Source organism: Hordeum vulgare, chromosome 6H (assembly GCF_904849725.1).
Source record: "Hordeum vulgare subsp. vulgare chromosome 6H, MorexV3_pseudomolecules_assembly, whole genome shotgun sequence".
NCBI classification, from domain to species: domain Eukaryota; kingdom Viridiplantae; phylum Streptophyta; class Magnoliopsida; order Poales; family Poaceae; genus Hordeum; species Hordeum vulgare.
The window spans coordinates 38,654,188-38,667,911 of record NC_058523.1 but is presented as its reverse complement, the minus strand read 5'-3'; the positions used below and the strand labels follow the sequence as shown (position 1 = coordinate 38,667,911).

Below are 13,724 nucleotides of genomic sequence, written 5' to 3'. Positions count from 1 at the left end.
TATAAAGGTGTCACGCAATCCTACAATCCTGCAAAAATACATTGGAAAGAGTGGAGGTACCAACTAAAACCACTCAACTCCCCGTTCAAAGCACCAGGGGAAAAGTATGATGATGGTATATCAGGATTCAGCTTCTTGCAAGCAAGGATATCAAGGCCTGTGAATCAGTAAATGCAAGTCAAGTTCACGTTGACAGATACCTAATGGGTAGTATATACCCAGTGGATGGGAAACCTCCACAAACCTATGTCATAGTGCACACAATGACCGGGACATTGGAATACCTGACTCAACCGCATTGGGAAATCGCGAGTAGTCACCATGAGTAACGATATTTCCATCAAACTATATCGCGAGTAGTCACCAGAAGTCTACAATTGTCGACATACATTTCTCAATTAGATTGCAAAACCTTTCACATGATTCAGGTCCAAAGACCATGGCCATGGCAAAGTGTGAACAACACTCAGACTGAGCTCAAACAAAGGGTATAATCTAGGTAGAAATAATCTTGCTCAATAATGGGAAGGTATTCATAAGCAATACCTACACCAGTTTTCTTCTGGAAACAGAATTGAGAACAAGGTGGTGAAACATAGAGCAAGTATTGTAGCACAAGGGTTCACGCAGATACCCAACTATTCTCCATAGGTGGAATCTCTTTCCGATAAATTATATCATTGGCAGTGCAAAATCATCTACCTATGCAGTGGATAGATGTAGTGATCACATATCCATGTGGATCACTAGATTCAGACATATATGATGGATTCCCGATGGAATCTCACTTCTGAATCGAAATGCAAAATGCAACATACATTGTGTAAAAATCAGTAAGTCACCATACGACTTATTGTTGTCGGTACATATGGTACAACCGACATAGTGAGTTCCTTATACACAAGGATTACTCCTACAATGATGATTATCCATGTTTGTGTGTCTGCAATGACGACACATGTAATCATCTAAATGACGGAGTTTAAAATGAAGGATTTTGGTAAACCAGAATACCGCTCATTACTACAGCTTGATCACCTTCATTCATACATTGTGGTATATTATGTTGTCTATTTCCAAAATATATTAGAGAAATTCATTATGGACAAATCTTATCCATCCTTATTCTCATGGTAGTTCATTCTCTAGATGTAGAGAAAGATCTATTTATACCAAGAGGCGATGGAAATGAGATATTGGGACTCAACGTTCTATAATGCCATTGGATCCACCAAATGCAATTGGTTGGGACTCAAGAATATCTATCGATATCTCCAAGGGCATCAAACATCTTGTCCTCGTTCTTCAAGTTTCAGAGAAATCTGAATATCAATACCATTGGATACATTGATTAGATCCCCGCTATGTCAGATCATAGACAAGCTTAGTATTCCCACTAGGTGTGGTAGCCTTCTCGTGAAGAGTCTTCAAAATAGACCTCATGGCTAATCCACCAACCATTATCTCAACGATAATGTTTCTTGTGTTGTCCGGATGCAAATAGGTTATGTAATAAGCAACATCGCTATATTGCATATCTTGCAAATCAAATCATGTGACCGATTTTCTCACGAAGTTTGTACCAATTTTTACATTCCAGAAATATGTTCATGAAATTGGTATGTGACAGCTTCAAAATTTGCAAGAATCAAGGGGAGTATCTTCCCAAATTATTCATGTTCAACGCATCATATTATACTCTTTTTTCCTTCATGAGTTTACTATACAGGTTCTCATAAAGGTTTTTAATGAGGTAATATCAACATGAGATCATGTCATACTTTATGTTTTCCCCACCAGGGTTTTTAGGAAAGTATATACGACATATTTATTGTCCTCTAAATTCTATGTGTTTCTCATATTGAGTCATTTTCTCCTTATTTTTTCCACCGGGTTTGAAGGAGTTTTATCAACATATCAAACACTTTTCTCCTCATATTTTTCCACAGGGTTTTTGGAGGAGTTTCTATCAAGATGATGATGCTCACGAAATACAAGCCGTGATTAGTGATGATGCTCACGAACAACATACAATTACTTTGGTAAACGATTTTGATCTTAAAGAGCCTAGTTTTCAAATCTTTCGTACCAATGCATTATTTGTAAGTTATTGCAATGTTTGAAACTTGCACCAAGTCATGAAAAAATCTTAATAAAAGGGTCTGTTAAATGCATTTTAAGCCATCTTGAAGATTCACAAAAGAAATTGTCTACGTGTAAACGAAATCACCCCTATTTGTTGCATGCAACTCAACGCTTACATAGCACTTCTCATCTTTCTAATTGTGGTATTTTTGTTGCACATCACAGTCGAACGCTAAGCGACAACGCATATACGCGTGCCCTTCCCATGTCCCTCGATAAATTCATTTTAGTTACCAATTCTTTTGTGTCATTCTCTCCTTCATATTTTTTTTAAATCTTCCGTTCCTTTTTTATGCCGACAGGCTAAATTGTGGTATTCTTTATTGTGCCTATTGAAACCGACCATCCATACTTAATTTAGCATCACAACATTCCATGAAATCTAAGCCAAATGTCAGACCACCTTTGTTTTCTTATTAAGAAGGCCTTTTTCTTTTTAGAGGGTCGGCTTGTTTATTTTCCACATAACTTATGCACATATATGAACTTGGGAAATCTGATACAAAAAACGAGATAGGACTATTTATGGGATAGCGAACCCAAAGTTGATGCCAGCATGGTCCAGCACAATTGGTTACACGCTTCGCAACCATGGTTGAGGTCTGGGGTTCAAGACCATAAGAATCAATTATTATTTTTCCGATGCAGAATTTTTTATCGCACAATTACCATGGACTGGCCCCTAAAAGGAAAATACTCAATCACACTGGGGCAGAGGGTTGGGCCCATTGCCCGAGACGTGCGACCGACGACCAACAGATAAGGCATCAGAAGAACGAAAGTATTTAGTTTGATCATCATCAGACAGTTTTCAACATCATACCCAGTACCAGATTAATAATAAAACAAGGACAAGGCTGAATCCAAATATATTTATCCACTCATCAAGAGGCCAAAACAAGGTTATAATATATATCTAATCAACACATGAACCATACCAACATAGGTGATCACAAGGATCAGTTCTTCCACATTAAAGATTTTCAGAAGGGAAGTACCAAGGTGATTGATTGTTGGGCTGTAAGAAAATGCGTTCTAGGCAAATGCGTCTCCATCAAGCAAAAGAATAACCGATCAAAAGTGAAGAAAGAGGATCAAGGAATAGCAGAAGATCAACTTGGTAGCCCTCAGGGATTATGCTTATGATTTTCATCAAGGTAGAAAACTCAGGTCTCAAAGATGTGCCATCACTGGACTCACGGAATCAGACACAATCGAACCTACTACACTGAAGCTGCTCAGTCTCCTCTTACAACTGTTGGTGAGTCAATTCAATGTGACACATAGAGACTACAGATCCAAACAATGGTTGGTTCAGCAATCAATAAATTTCAACACCGGCCAAGATCTTCTAAACAATATTAAAAGATATTGTACATACTAGGAAAAGATCAGTGCACATAAAAAGCAAGGGTCCAGTCGAAGTATTCACAGCACCCATCCAAGGAAGTAAGACAGGGATAACTGTATTTTTACATGTCATCTCATCATCCACATACATACTAATCAGTTTGATTTGAAAACAAATTAAAAAATTAACATTTGTTGAACATACCACATCTTCATATATCAAACACGAAGGAACTAACATTATCGCCAAAATCAGATCCCAACAGCAGAAAAATAAATATATGTCAACAAGAACGCCACCAATCAATCAAGATATACAAGGAACACAAATCATCATCAGGAATTCGTAATGGATCACTCTGCAGCCAAGTTAGATTATCAGTATGGTTGTCTTACACGCATCATGTTATTGATCAGCCATGGCTAAAAATCTGACATTTGAATATTCAGCTCCAGGCAACAACATTGCTTCTGTTTCGACAGACTAATATGTAAAGAAACACTCCGAGCTCTCAAAGCTTATTTGGCCTGAAACCATACTGCCTGCACAAATCTTATGTTTCGGATTTGGCTTTTCTTTCGTACGCATTCTCGTGTTTCCTGAACCGAATCTGAAGCAGGTCGGTACAAGGCAAGCCCCAACCGTTGCACAGGGAAGCACAAAGCAGCTGAGTTGCCACCGTTTAGAATCGGTGCATCTGAGGACTTTTCATGTGCAGGTACGGATAATCTTCAAAAATATAGAAGATGATTTGCAGGGCCTCAGAGATCTTGGTGGTTGTGATCATCAAATGGGGTCGTTGCCCCATCAAGAGTAGCAAATATTTTGATAACATCACTGGCTCCATGAAAAACACGAACAAGTACAACTAAAACAAAAAGAAATAAACGCCTTAATCCACCAGATGGCAGATTGTATGTCGAGTCAGAAGTAGCTGGTTAAAGATCTCATGTTTTTACAAATCAATGGGAATCCGAATGATTTTCTTCTTCATCCTCGCCATCCAAGCCAACTCAACAGAAAAACAATATGTTTACAAAAATCAAATATTCTTCTTGCAGCACTACATATATGGTGTCAGGTTAAAAGTATTCTCAGCACCCTTCCAAGGAAGTAAGACAGGGATAACTGTATTTTACTTGTGATCTCATCATCCACATTCATACCAATCGACTGGAAAAAAATCAAATTCGAAACATTTAGAGCCAAAAGACAAAGAAAGGAAGAGAGAAATAAGAGAGGACGTCAAGCGAATGTATGTGGCGTTTCAAGGATAAGCTGGCACAGAGGACGCCACCAATCAGGATATACCACACATGAGATAATCGCGTGTAGCGTCCGAGACTAATTACCGCGAGGAACACAAATCATCCTCAGGAATTGGTAATGAACGCGCATCAATCAAAACAAAGAAGTAGAAGAACAAATCGATCTGATGGGATGAGATCTGGGAGCTCAGACAGCCAAGGGTTTGTCTGCAGATGCTGCTGAAGAGGCGGCATCAGAAACTCTAGTCCACAAATTTGTCATCACCGCTGCGGCCTCTCATCGACCATAGAAATGAACAAGAAACAAACCAAATTGAGATTCATCAAGAATCAGAAGAGCGATGCATATGCGGGTTGACTGGATGAGCTGTTGCGGTTTGAAAATTGTACGCAGTGTTGGTGGGGTTTTATACAAAAAAAAAATAGGAGGTGGGGATTTGTCTAGGGTTTTCCGCTCGGGTGATGCGCCCCGGCCTGCCAAATAAAAGATGGTCACTCAATTCCATTTCCATCCACCAGTCGTTGAATTTAAAAAATAAAATAATGCTTGTTTTGGGTGAGAAATGAATTATTTCCTCAGTTCAGGCCTCCAAATTTCCTCCGCACAGTACTATGAAAGAGCACATCAGAAGAACGAAAGTATTTAGATCAATCATCATCAGAAAGTTTTCAACATCAGAAAACATGAGATAAACAACTAAATCCATTATTTCAGGGCAGAAATAATATAAAATGAAGTGTCTCCTCAGTTCAGGTCTCCAAATTCCTTCCGCACAGTGCTATGAGATAACACATCAGAAGAACGAAAGTATTTAGTTTGATCATCATCAGACAGTTTTCAACATCATACCCAGAACCAGATTAATAAGAAAACAAGGACAAGGCTGAAACAAAAAATGTTTGTCCAGTCATCAAGAGGCAAAAACAAGGTGATAATATATATCTAATAAACACATGAATTATATCACTTTATTTTACCAACACAGGTGATCACGAGGATCAGTTCTTCCACATTAAAGATTTTCAGAAGGACAGTACCATGGTGATTGATTGTTGGGCTGTAAGAAAATGTGTTCTAGGCAAATACGTCTCCATCAAACAAAAGAATAGTCGACCAAAAGTGAAGAAAGAGAATCAAGGAATAGCAGAAGATCAACTTGGTAGCCCTCAGGGATTATGCTTATGATTTTCATCAAGGAAGAAAACTCAGGTCTCAAAGATGTGCCATGACTGGACTCACAGAACTGAACTGAATACAAAAGGGCAAACTAAAATCATAAAAGATATAATGATAAGCAGGAGCAGTTTAGACCACACGACTAGAAGTAGGTGAATCAACTGATGATCCCCATAAAGTCTAGCCCCTTCGGGAAATTCGAGCCCCAGAGAAATAAAACAGAAGGATCAACTAAACAAGGGGCAGAGTCACATTATTCAAAACAAAAAGTAAGTGATCTTCAACATAATTTGCCTCAGAATTGCATCATGACAGCATGGACGCATAGCGACCAATCAGTCCCGAAAGATGGTATGATTTATCAGGTTTTTCATCACTGGACAATCATAAACAAAAACACAAACCATCAAGGTTGTTGAATCTACATTATTTTAGGGTTGGACGTTGGAATAACATATTTAACAGAATGGCACACCAGAGCGGACCAATCAGTCTGTTCATGGTGACTATAATCAATATCAAGGAAAAATTTATTACCAAGAGTATAAGAGCAAAGAGAGAAGGTGTGCAATAATCAAGAGGATAAGAAGCATGAAGTCACAGGTTCCTATCAATGCATGAAAGCTAATTCTTGGCCCAATTATAGATACCATGGTTAATGCTTGGCTTGTAGGTACCAAAGAAGGACGATTAGGCCCTGGATGAGCTGTTGCAGCTTGGAAATTGGAGGAAGCGTTGGTGGGAATTTATAAAAAAAATACTCCCTCCATCCCAAAATAAGTGTCTCAAGCTTATTACAACTTTGTACTAGAGCTAGTATAAAGTTAAGACACTTATTTTGAGACAGAGGGAGTAGGAGGTGAGGATTTGTTGGGGTTTTCCGCTCGGGTGCTGCGCCAAATAAAAAGATGCTTACTCAAATACATTTCCATACACCAGTTGTTGAAAAAAAAATTAAAAAAATGTTTGTTTTGGTTGAGAAATTTAGTATTTCCTCAGTTCAGGTCTCCAAATTGCTTCCGCACAGCACTATGAAATAGCGCATCAGAAGAACGAAAGTATTTAGATTAATCATCATCAGAAAGTTTTAAACATCAGAAAACATGAGATAAACAACTAAATCCATTGTTTCAGGGTGGAAAGAAATAAAATGAAGTGTCTCCTCAGTTCAGGTCTCCAAATTCCTTCCGCACAGCGCCATGAGATAACGCATCAGAAGAACGAAAGTATTTAGTTTGATCATCATCAGACAGTTTTCAACATCATACCCAGTACAAGATTAATAATACAACAAGGACAACATGTAAAGAAACGATGCAAGCTCTCAAAGCTTATTTGGCCAGAAACCATACTGCCTGCACGAGTCTTATGTTTCGGATTTGGCTTTTCTTTCGTATGCATTCTCGTGTTTCCTGAACCGAATCTGAAGCAGGTCAGTACAATGCAAGCCCCAACCATTGCACGGGGAAGCACAAAGCAGCTGAGTTGCCACCGTTTAGAATCGGTGCATCTGAGGAGTTTTCATGTGCAGGCACGGATAATCTTCAAAAATATAGGAGATGATTTGCAGGGCCTCAGAGATCTTGGTGGTTGTGATCATCAAATGGGGTCGTTGCCCCATCAAGAGTAGCAAATATTTTGATAACATCACTGGCTCCATGAAAAACACGAACAAGCACAGCTGAAACAATAAAAAAATAAACGACTGCTATCCACCAGTTGGAGGATTGTATGACGAGTCAGAAGTAGCTGGTTAGAGATCTCATTTTTTTTACAAATCAATGGGAATCCGAATGATTTTCTTCTTCATCCTCGCCATCCAAGCCAAACCAAAAGAAAAACAACATGTCTACGAAAATCAGATATTCTTCTTGCAGCACTACGTGTATGGTGTCAGATTAAAAGTAGTGTCAGATTAAAAGTATTCTCAGCATCCTTCCGAGGAAGTAAGACAGGGATAACTGTATTTTTACTTGTGATCTCATCATCCACATCCATATCAATCAATTGAAAAAAAAAATCGAAACATTTTTCAGATACAAAAGACAAAGAGAATGTATGTGGCGTTTCCAGGATAAAATGGCACAGAGGAGGCCACCAATCAGGATATACCACACATCAGAGATTCGCGTGTAGCGTCCGAGACTAATTACCGCGAGGAACACAAATCATCCTCAGGAATTGGTAATGAACGCAGCATCAATCAAAATAAAGAACTGGATGAACAGACCGATTCGATGGGATGAGATCTGGGAGCTCAGACAGCCAAGGGGTTGTCTGCAGATGCTGCTGAAGAGGCGGCATCAGAAACTCTAGTCCACAAATTTGTCATCACCGCTACGACCACCCATCCACCATCGAAATGAAGAACAAGAAACGGAACGAATCGAGATTCGTCAAGAATCAGAAGAGCGATGCGTATGCGGGTTGGCTGGATGAGCTGTTGCGGCTTGAAAATTGTAGGCGGCGTTGGTGGGGATTTATATAAAAAGAAAATAGGAGGTGGGGATTTGTCTAGGGTTTTCCGCTCTTCTTCGCGGGTGCAGATGGGGTGGGCCGACGCATGCGCCTGCTGGGCTGCCGCGTGAGATTTTTCACGTGTACACGCTGCCCGGCCACGATTAGGCGTGTGGAATTTCCTACTTGGCATTTTTTTTGCAGAAATGATTTGATCTATTATCAAAGTTCATCAGAAGTATAAAGAATCTCAAACATAACAAAAGTTAAATTAAGATTTGAAGACCAACGAACAACCATTACTGTTGTCAGGACGAGTGTCGGCTCGTCACTTTCAACTCTCCCCTACCATAATAGGCTTGACCTTGTCGATGACAACCAAAAAAATCTCTATGTACGTGCCCCTAAGGACCAGCATCCTCATGCCGCAACGCCGTCGTCAGACCTTTGCATAGATCTAAACAACCTAACACCAAATCTTGTCATATGATGAGAAACTTAAACCTCATTGTTCCAAAGAGACAACAGGAATCTATGTGGGAGTTCCATCGACTATGTCCACACGAACGATCTCGAGAACAAACTCAAAGAAGTGGTGACATCATCCGTGTGAGAGCGGCACCTGTGAGGACTAAAAAAACCTAACCTAAACTACTAACCGAAGCGGAGGCACCAGGATTCCCCTCTCCAACATCTGTCGTCGGAGCAGCAGGCAAAGTGGAGGCGGGACCACAGGCTCGCTCGTGAAGTCTTAAGGGAAGAGCTTGACCTAAACTCCTAGGGTTAGGCGAGGAAAACGAAAGGGTTGTGGGCGTTCTAGAATTCTTATTTGGCGCTTTAAAGCAAGTGTTAATAAGGTGATCTAAGTGGGTTGTAAGGATTTAAATAATAACGTTTTGTGAGTTTAAGGAAAGAGAAGAAGAGTGAGAAAAAACATGCATGACATCTTTTGTCCTACCCTCTCGTAGCATGGGGTCCATATATTGGGGAATATCACATGGAAAACAAAAAAAATATGCACACGCAATACCTATCCATGGTGATGATCATCTACAAGAGGGGAGAGTGAATCTACATACCCTTGTAGATCGCTAAGCGAAAGCGTATATAACGCGGTTGATGTAGTGGAACATCTTCGCGATCCAAATCGCAGCCCGTCCCGTGATCTCATCACGATCCATCCCGCGATCCCATCACGATCCATCCCGATCTAGTGCCGAACGGACGACACCTGCGCGTTCAGCACACGTACAACTCAATGACGATCCCCGCCTTCTTGATCCCGCAAGAGGGGCGGAGAGGTAGATGAGTTCTCCAGCATGGTAGCGTGGTGGTGGTGGTGGTGAACTAATCCAGCATGGCTTCACCTAAGCACCGCCGAACTAGACTAGAGGAGAAACAGATCTACAGAGAAGTAGAGGGAGCACGTGGCAATTAGGGTTAGCCCTCACCTCTAAAACGTCTAGTATATATAGGAGGGAGGGAGGGGAGGAGGCAGCATCAAACCCTCAAGGTTTGGCCGAAATTGGAGGTGGAGGAGTCCTACTCCAATCCTACTAGGAGTAGGATTCCTCCTCTACACTTGGAAACCCTTTCCATCTTTTCCACCTTTGGGTTTCTTTCCTTCCCACCTCCAATACGCCTTGGGCTTTAGTGGGGGCTTCGGCCAGCCCACTAGAGGCTGGTCCACGTCCTCCCACAGCCCATGAGACCCTTTGGGGTGGGTGGGCCCACCTGGTGGACCCTGATACGTCTCCATCGTATCTACTTTTCCAAACTCTTTTGCCCTTGTTTTGGACTCTAATTTGCATGATTTGAATGGAACTAACCCGGACTGACGCTGTTTTCAGCAGAATTGCCATGATGTTGTTTTTGTGTGCAGAAATGAAAGTTCTCGGAATGTCCTGAAAATTTACGGAGAATATTTCTAGCAAATATGAAAAATACCTGCGCAAAGATCCACCAGAGGGGGTGAGCCAGTGGGCCACAAGCCCTGTGGCTGCAGCCACCCCCCAGGCCGCGCCGTCAGGGCTTGTGGGGCCCACGTGGCTCTGCCGCCCCCAAACTCAGCTCTATATATTCCCTTTCATCCCGAAAAAATCAAGAGAGAAGATTTCATCGCGTTTGCGATACGGACGCGCCGCCACATCCTGTTCTTCATCTGGAGGGTAGATCCGGAGTCCGTTTCGGACTCCGGATCAAGGAGATCGTCGCCATCGTCATCATCAACCTTCTTCCCTCTCCAATTCCATGAAGCTCTTCATCGTTCATGAGTAATCTATTCGTAGGCTCGCTGGACGGTGATGAGTAGGATGAGATCTATCATGTAATCGAGTTAGTTTTGACGGGGATTGATCCCTAGTATCCACTATGTTCTTAGATTGATGTTGCTACTACTTTGCCATGCTTAATGCTTGTCACTAGGGCCCGAGTGCCATGATTTCAGATCTGAAATTATTATGTTGTCACCAATATATGTGTGTTTTAGATCCGATCTTGCAAGTTGAATTTACCTACTATGTGTTATGATCCGGCAACCTCGGAGTGACAATAACTGGAACCACTCCCGGTGGTGACCATAGTTTGAGGAGTTCATGTGTTCACCAAGTGCTAATGCGTTGGTCCGATTCTTTATTAAAAGGAGAACCTTAATATCCCGTAGTATCCATTTGGACCCCGCTGCCACGGGAGGGATGGACAATAGATGTCATGCAAGTTCTTTTCCCTAAGCACGTATGACTACACACGGAATGCATGCCTACATCACATTGACGAACGGGAGCTAGCCACATATCTCTCCGTGTTATAACTGTTGTATGATGAATGGCATCCAACAAATCACCGATCCATTGCCTACGAGTTTGTCCCACTGCTGTTGTTACTTGCTTTGCTCTGCTGTTAATACTATTGTTGTTGCTACTATTACTTGCTACTACTGTTACTTGCTTTGTCCTGCTGCTGCTGCCACTATTGTTGCCACTACTGTTACTTGCTTTGTCCTGCTGCTGCTGCCACTACTCTTGCTACTGCTGTCACTATTGCTGTTCCTTGCTACTGCTGTTACTCGTTACACTGCTGCTACCTGCTATAATACTTTTCTGGCGCCGTTGATACAACCGTTAGAAATAGTCTGCCTTGTCACCAGATCGTTTTTGGCACTGTTGCTATCATATTACTTTGCTACTGATACTTTGCTTGCACACACTAATCTTTCAGGTGTGGTTGAATCTGACACATTCAGCTGCTAATACTTGAGAACATTCTTTCACTTCCCGTTGTGCGAACCAACAAATTTGGGTTGAATACTCTACCCTCGAAAACTGTCGCGATCTCACACGCTGGTGGGCCATTGCAAGACAATTGCTAATTGTTGAGCAACTCGAAGCAACTCTTTTCTGGCGCTGTTGCCGGGGAGGCATCAACTCAGGAATAGTTGCACGCCAACAACATTTTTCCGGCGCCGTTGCCGAGGAAGGATAGCTATATTCTCCGAGTCACTTGGGATTTATATCTGTTGATCACTATGAAGAATCTGAAAGATCCAAAAACCAAAGTCTTGCCCTCAACTACGAGGGGAGGTAAGGAACTGACATCTAGCTCTGCACTTGATTCACCTTCAGTTATGAGTAAGTTTGCGACACCACCTCCTGCTTGAAATCTTGATATGTCGCCTATGCTTGATGATGCTTATGATGCTACTATGCGTGATACAGCTAGAGATGCTATGCTTGATACTGCTTTGCCTGATACTGCTAGAGATGTTATGCCTGATACTGCTAGAGATGCTATGCTTGATACTGCTTTGCCTGATGATGCTAGAGATGCTATTTTTCCTGATGATGCTATGCTTGATACTGCTAGAGATACTACTTTGCCTGATATGCCACTAGGTGTATTCCTTGATGCTCATATTGCTAGAGTTACTGCCAATGCTCGTGATGCTTCTGAAACTGCCGATACTATTGAGATAGAACCTGCTTTTGCTCCTGCTAGATCTAGCTCTCCTAGATATGAATTGCATGATATACCTGAGGGTTAAGTTATGGAGGGAGAGATGATTTTCTTGCGTGTAAGGATGCCTATGCCGCTGATAAATTATTTCTCAAGTGGAAGGAAAAATCTCTGAAAGCTAGGATGAAATATGACCCGAAGTTTGCCACTTCACCTATCTTTATCACCGATGAGGATTATGAATTCTCTGTCGACCCTGAGATAATCTCTCTAGTCGAATCTGATCCTTTCCACGGTTATGAGCCTGAGACGGTCGTAGCCCATCTTACCAAACTACACGATATAGCTACCCTTTTCACTAGTGAAGAGAAGATCCGCTACTACTATATCCTTAAGCTGTTTCCTTTCTCTCTAAAGGATGACGCTAAAGCCTGGTTCACTTCTCTTGCTCCTGGATGTGTGAGTAGTCCCCAGGATATGGTCTATTACTTCTGTGAGAAATATTTCCCTGCCCATAAGAAGCAAGCTGCCTTGCAGGAAATATACAACTTTGCTCAAATCAAAGAAGAGAGTCTCCCACAAGCTTGGGGAGGCTCATCCAGCTACAGAATGCTTTACCTGATCACCCTCTTAAGAAGAACGAGATACTTGATATCTTCTATAACGGACTTACCAATGCTTCTAGAGACCACCTAGATAGTTGTGCCGGTTGTGTTTTTAGGGAACGAACTATAGAACAAGCTGAGATTCTATTGAATAACATCTTGATCAACGATAATGCTTGGACTACTCCCGAACCACCTCCTAAGCCAACTTCTAAGAAAAGAGGTATTCTATTCCTCAGTCCCGAAGATATGCAAGAAGCCAAGAAATCTATGCAAGAGAAAGGCATTAGATCTGAAGATGTCAAAAATCTACCACCTATCGAAGAGATCCATGGTCTCGATAACCCGATACAGGTAGTAGAAGTAAATTCTCTGCGTAGGTTTGCTGAGAGTTATGTTCCTTTTGACAAACCTGCTAGCCTATGCTTTAATGAATTTGACAACTTTGTTGCCAAACAACAGAGTTTCAATGATTATGTTAGCAGACAATTGGAACAAAGTACTCGTATGCTTAGTCATTTAAGTTCTTGTGTACATAGAAATGTCAATGATCTGAAGCTTCTGAGTAAACATGCCTCTATGATTACTACTTAGGTAGAACAAGTACTTAAAGCTCAGAATGACTTGCTCAATGAATTAAATGACAACTCTGTCAGAGTCATTACTAGAGGAGGCAAAATGACTCAGGAACCTTTGTATCTTGAAGGCCATCCTGAGAGAATTGATCAAGATTCTCAAGGAATTAATGCTAATACACCCAGACATCCTAA

At 41.4% G+C, this 13,724-nt stretch overlaps 14 non-coding genes and 4 pseudogenes across 14 annotated transcripts; all 18 read right to left on the bottom strand.

Moving 5' to 3' along the window:
* Positions 1–3,268: 3,268 nt before the first annotated feature.
* Positions 3,269–3,340, bottom strand: LOC123406560. Its single transcript, XR_006612233.1, has one exon. It is a non-coding gene; the product is annotated as a small nucleolar RNA R66 (small nucleolar RNA).
* A 212-nt stretch (positions 3,341–3,552) lies between these two features.
* LOC123406585 lies at positions 3,553–3,644 on the bottom strand. Its single transcript, XR_006612255.1, has one exon. It is a non-coding gene; the product is annotated as a small nucleolar RNA R38 (small nucleolar RNA).
* A 609-nt stretch (positions 3,645–4,253) lies between these two features.
* On the bottom strand, positions 4,254–4,339 carry LOC123406500. The gene has a single exon (XR_006612190.1). It is a non-coding gene; the product is annotated as a small nucleolar RNA SNORD24 (small nucleolar RNA).
* A 76-nt stretch (positions 4,340–4,415) lies between these two features.
* On the bottom strand, positions 4,416–4,496 carry LOC123406572. The gene has a single exon (XR_006612244.1). It is a non-coding gene; the product is annotated as a small nucleolar RNA R12 (small nucleolar RNA).
* Positions 4,497–4,566: 70 nt separating this feature from the next.
* Positions 4,567–4,658, bottom strand: LOC123406582. Its single transcript, XR_006612252.1, has one exon. It is a non-coding gene; the product is annotated as a small nucleolar RNA R38 (small nucleolar RNA).
* Positions 4,659–4,747: 89 nt separating this feature from the next.
* Positions 4,748–4,881, bottom strand: LOC123406668. The gene has a single exon (XR_006612328.1). It is a non-coding gene; the product is annotated as a small nucleolar RNA snoR80 (small nucleolar RNA).
* A 62-nt stretch (positions 4,882–4,943) lies between these two features.
* On the bottom strand, positions 4,944–5,037 carry LOC123406631. Its single transcript, XR_006612293.1, has one exon. It is a non-coding gene; the product is annotated as a small nucleolar RNA Z157/R69/R10 (small nucleolar RNA).
* Positions 5,038–5,334: 297 nt separating this feature from the next.
* Positions 5,335–5,430, bottom strand: LOC123406543 (annotated as a pseudogene).
* Positions 5,431–5,503: 73 nt separating this feature from the next.
* Positions 5,504–5,599, bottom strand: LOC123406542 (annotated as a pseudogene).
* A 328-nt stretch (positions 5,600–5,927) lies between these two features.
* On the bottom strand, positions 5,928–5,999 carry LOC123406561. The gene has a single exon (XR_006612234.1). It is a non-coding gene; the product is annotated as a small nucleolar RNA R66 (small nucleolar RNA).
* Positions 6,000–6,232: 233 nt separating this feature from the next.
* LOC123406495 lies at positions 6,233–6,324 on the bottom strand. Its single transcript, XR_006612185.1, has one exon. It is a non-coding gene; the product is annotated as a small nucleolar RNA SNORD96 family (small nucleolar RNA).
* A 606-nt stretch (positions 6,325–6,930) lies between these two features.
* On the bottom strand, positions 6,931–7,026 carry LOC123406538 (annotated as a pseudogene).
* A 72-nt stretch (positions 7,027–7,098) lies between these two features.
* LOC123406544 lies at positions 7,099–7,194 on the bottom strand (annotated as a pseudogene).
* Positions 7,195–7,511: 317 nt separating this feature from the next.
* Positions 7,512–7,597, bottom strand: LOC123406499. The gene has a single exon (XR_006612189.1). It is a non-coding gene; the product is annotated as a small nucleolar RNA SNORD24 (small nucleolar RNA).
* Positions 7,598–7,675: 78 nt separating this feature from the next.
* On the bottom strand, positions 7,676–7,757 carry LOC123406568. The gene has a single exon (XR_006612240.1). It is a non-coding gene; the product is annotated as a small nucleolar RNA R12 (small nucleolar RNA).
* Positions 7,758–7,844: 87 nt separating this feature from the next.
* LOC123406580 lies at positions 7,845–7,937 on the bottom strand. Its single transcript, XR_006612250.1, has one exon. It is a non-coding gene; the product is annotated as a small nucleolar RNA R38 (small nucleolar RNA).
* Positions 7,938–7,993: 56 nt separating this feature from the next.
* On the bottom strand, positions 7,994–8,127 carry LOC123406667. Its single transcript, XR_006612327.1, has one exon. It is a non-coding gene; the product is annotated as a small nucleolar RNA snoR80 (small nucleolar RNA).
* A 63-nt stretch (positions 8,128–8,190) lies between these two features.
* On the bottom strand, positions 8,191–8,285 carry LOC123406630. The gene has a single exon (XR_006612292.1). It is a non-coding gene; the product is annotated as a small nucleolar RNA Z157/R69/R10 (small nucleolar RNA).
* Between the last annotated feature and the right edge of the window lie 5,439 nt (positions 8,286–13,724).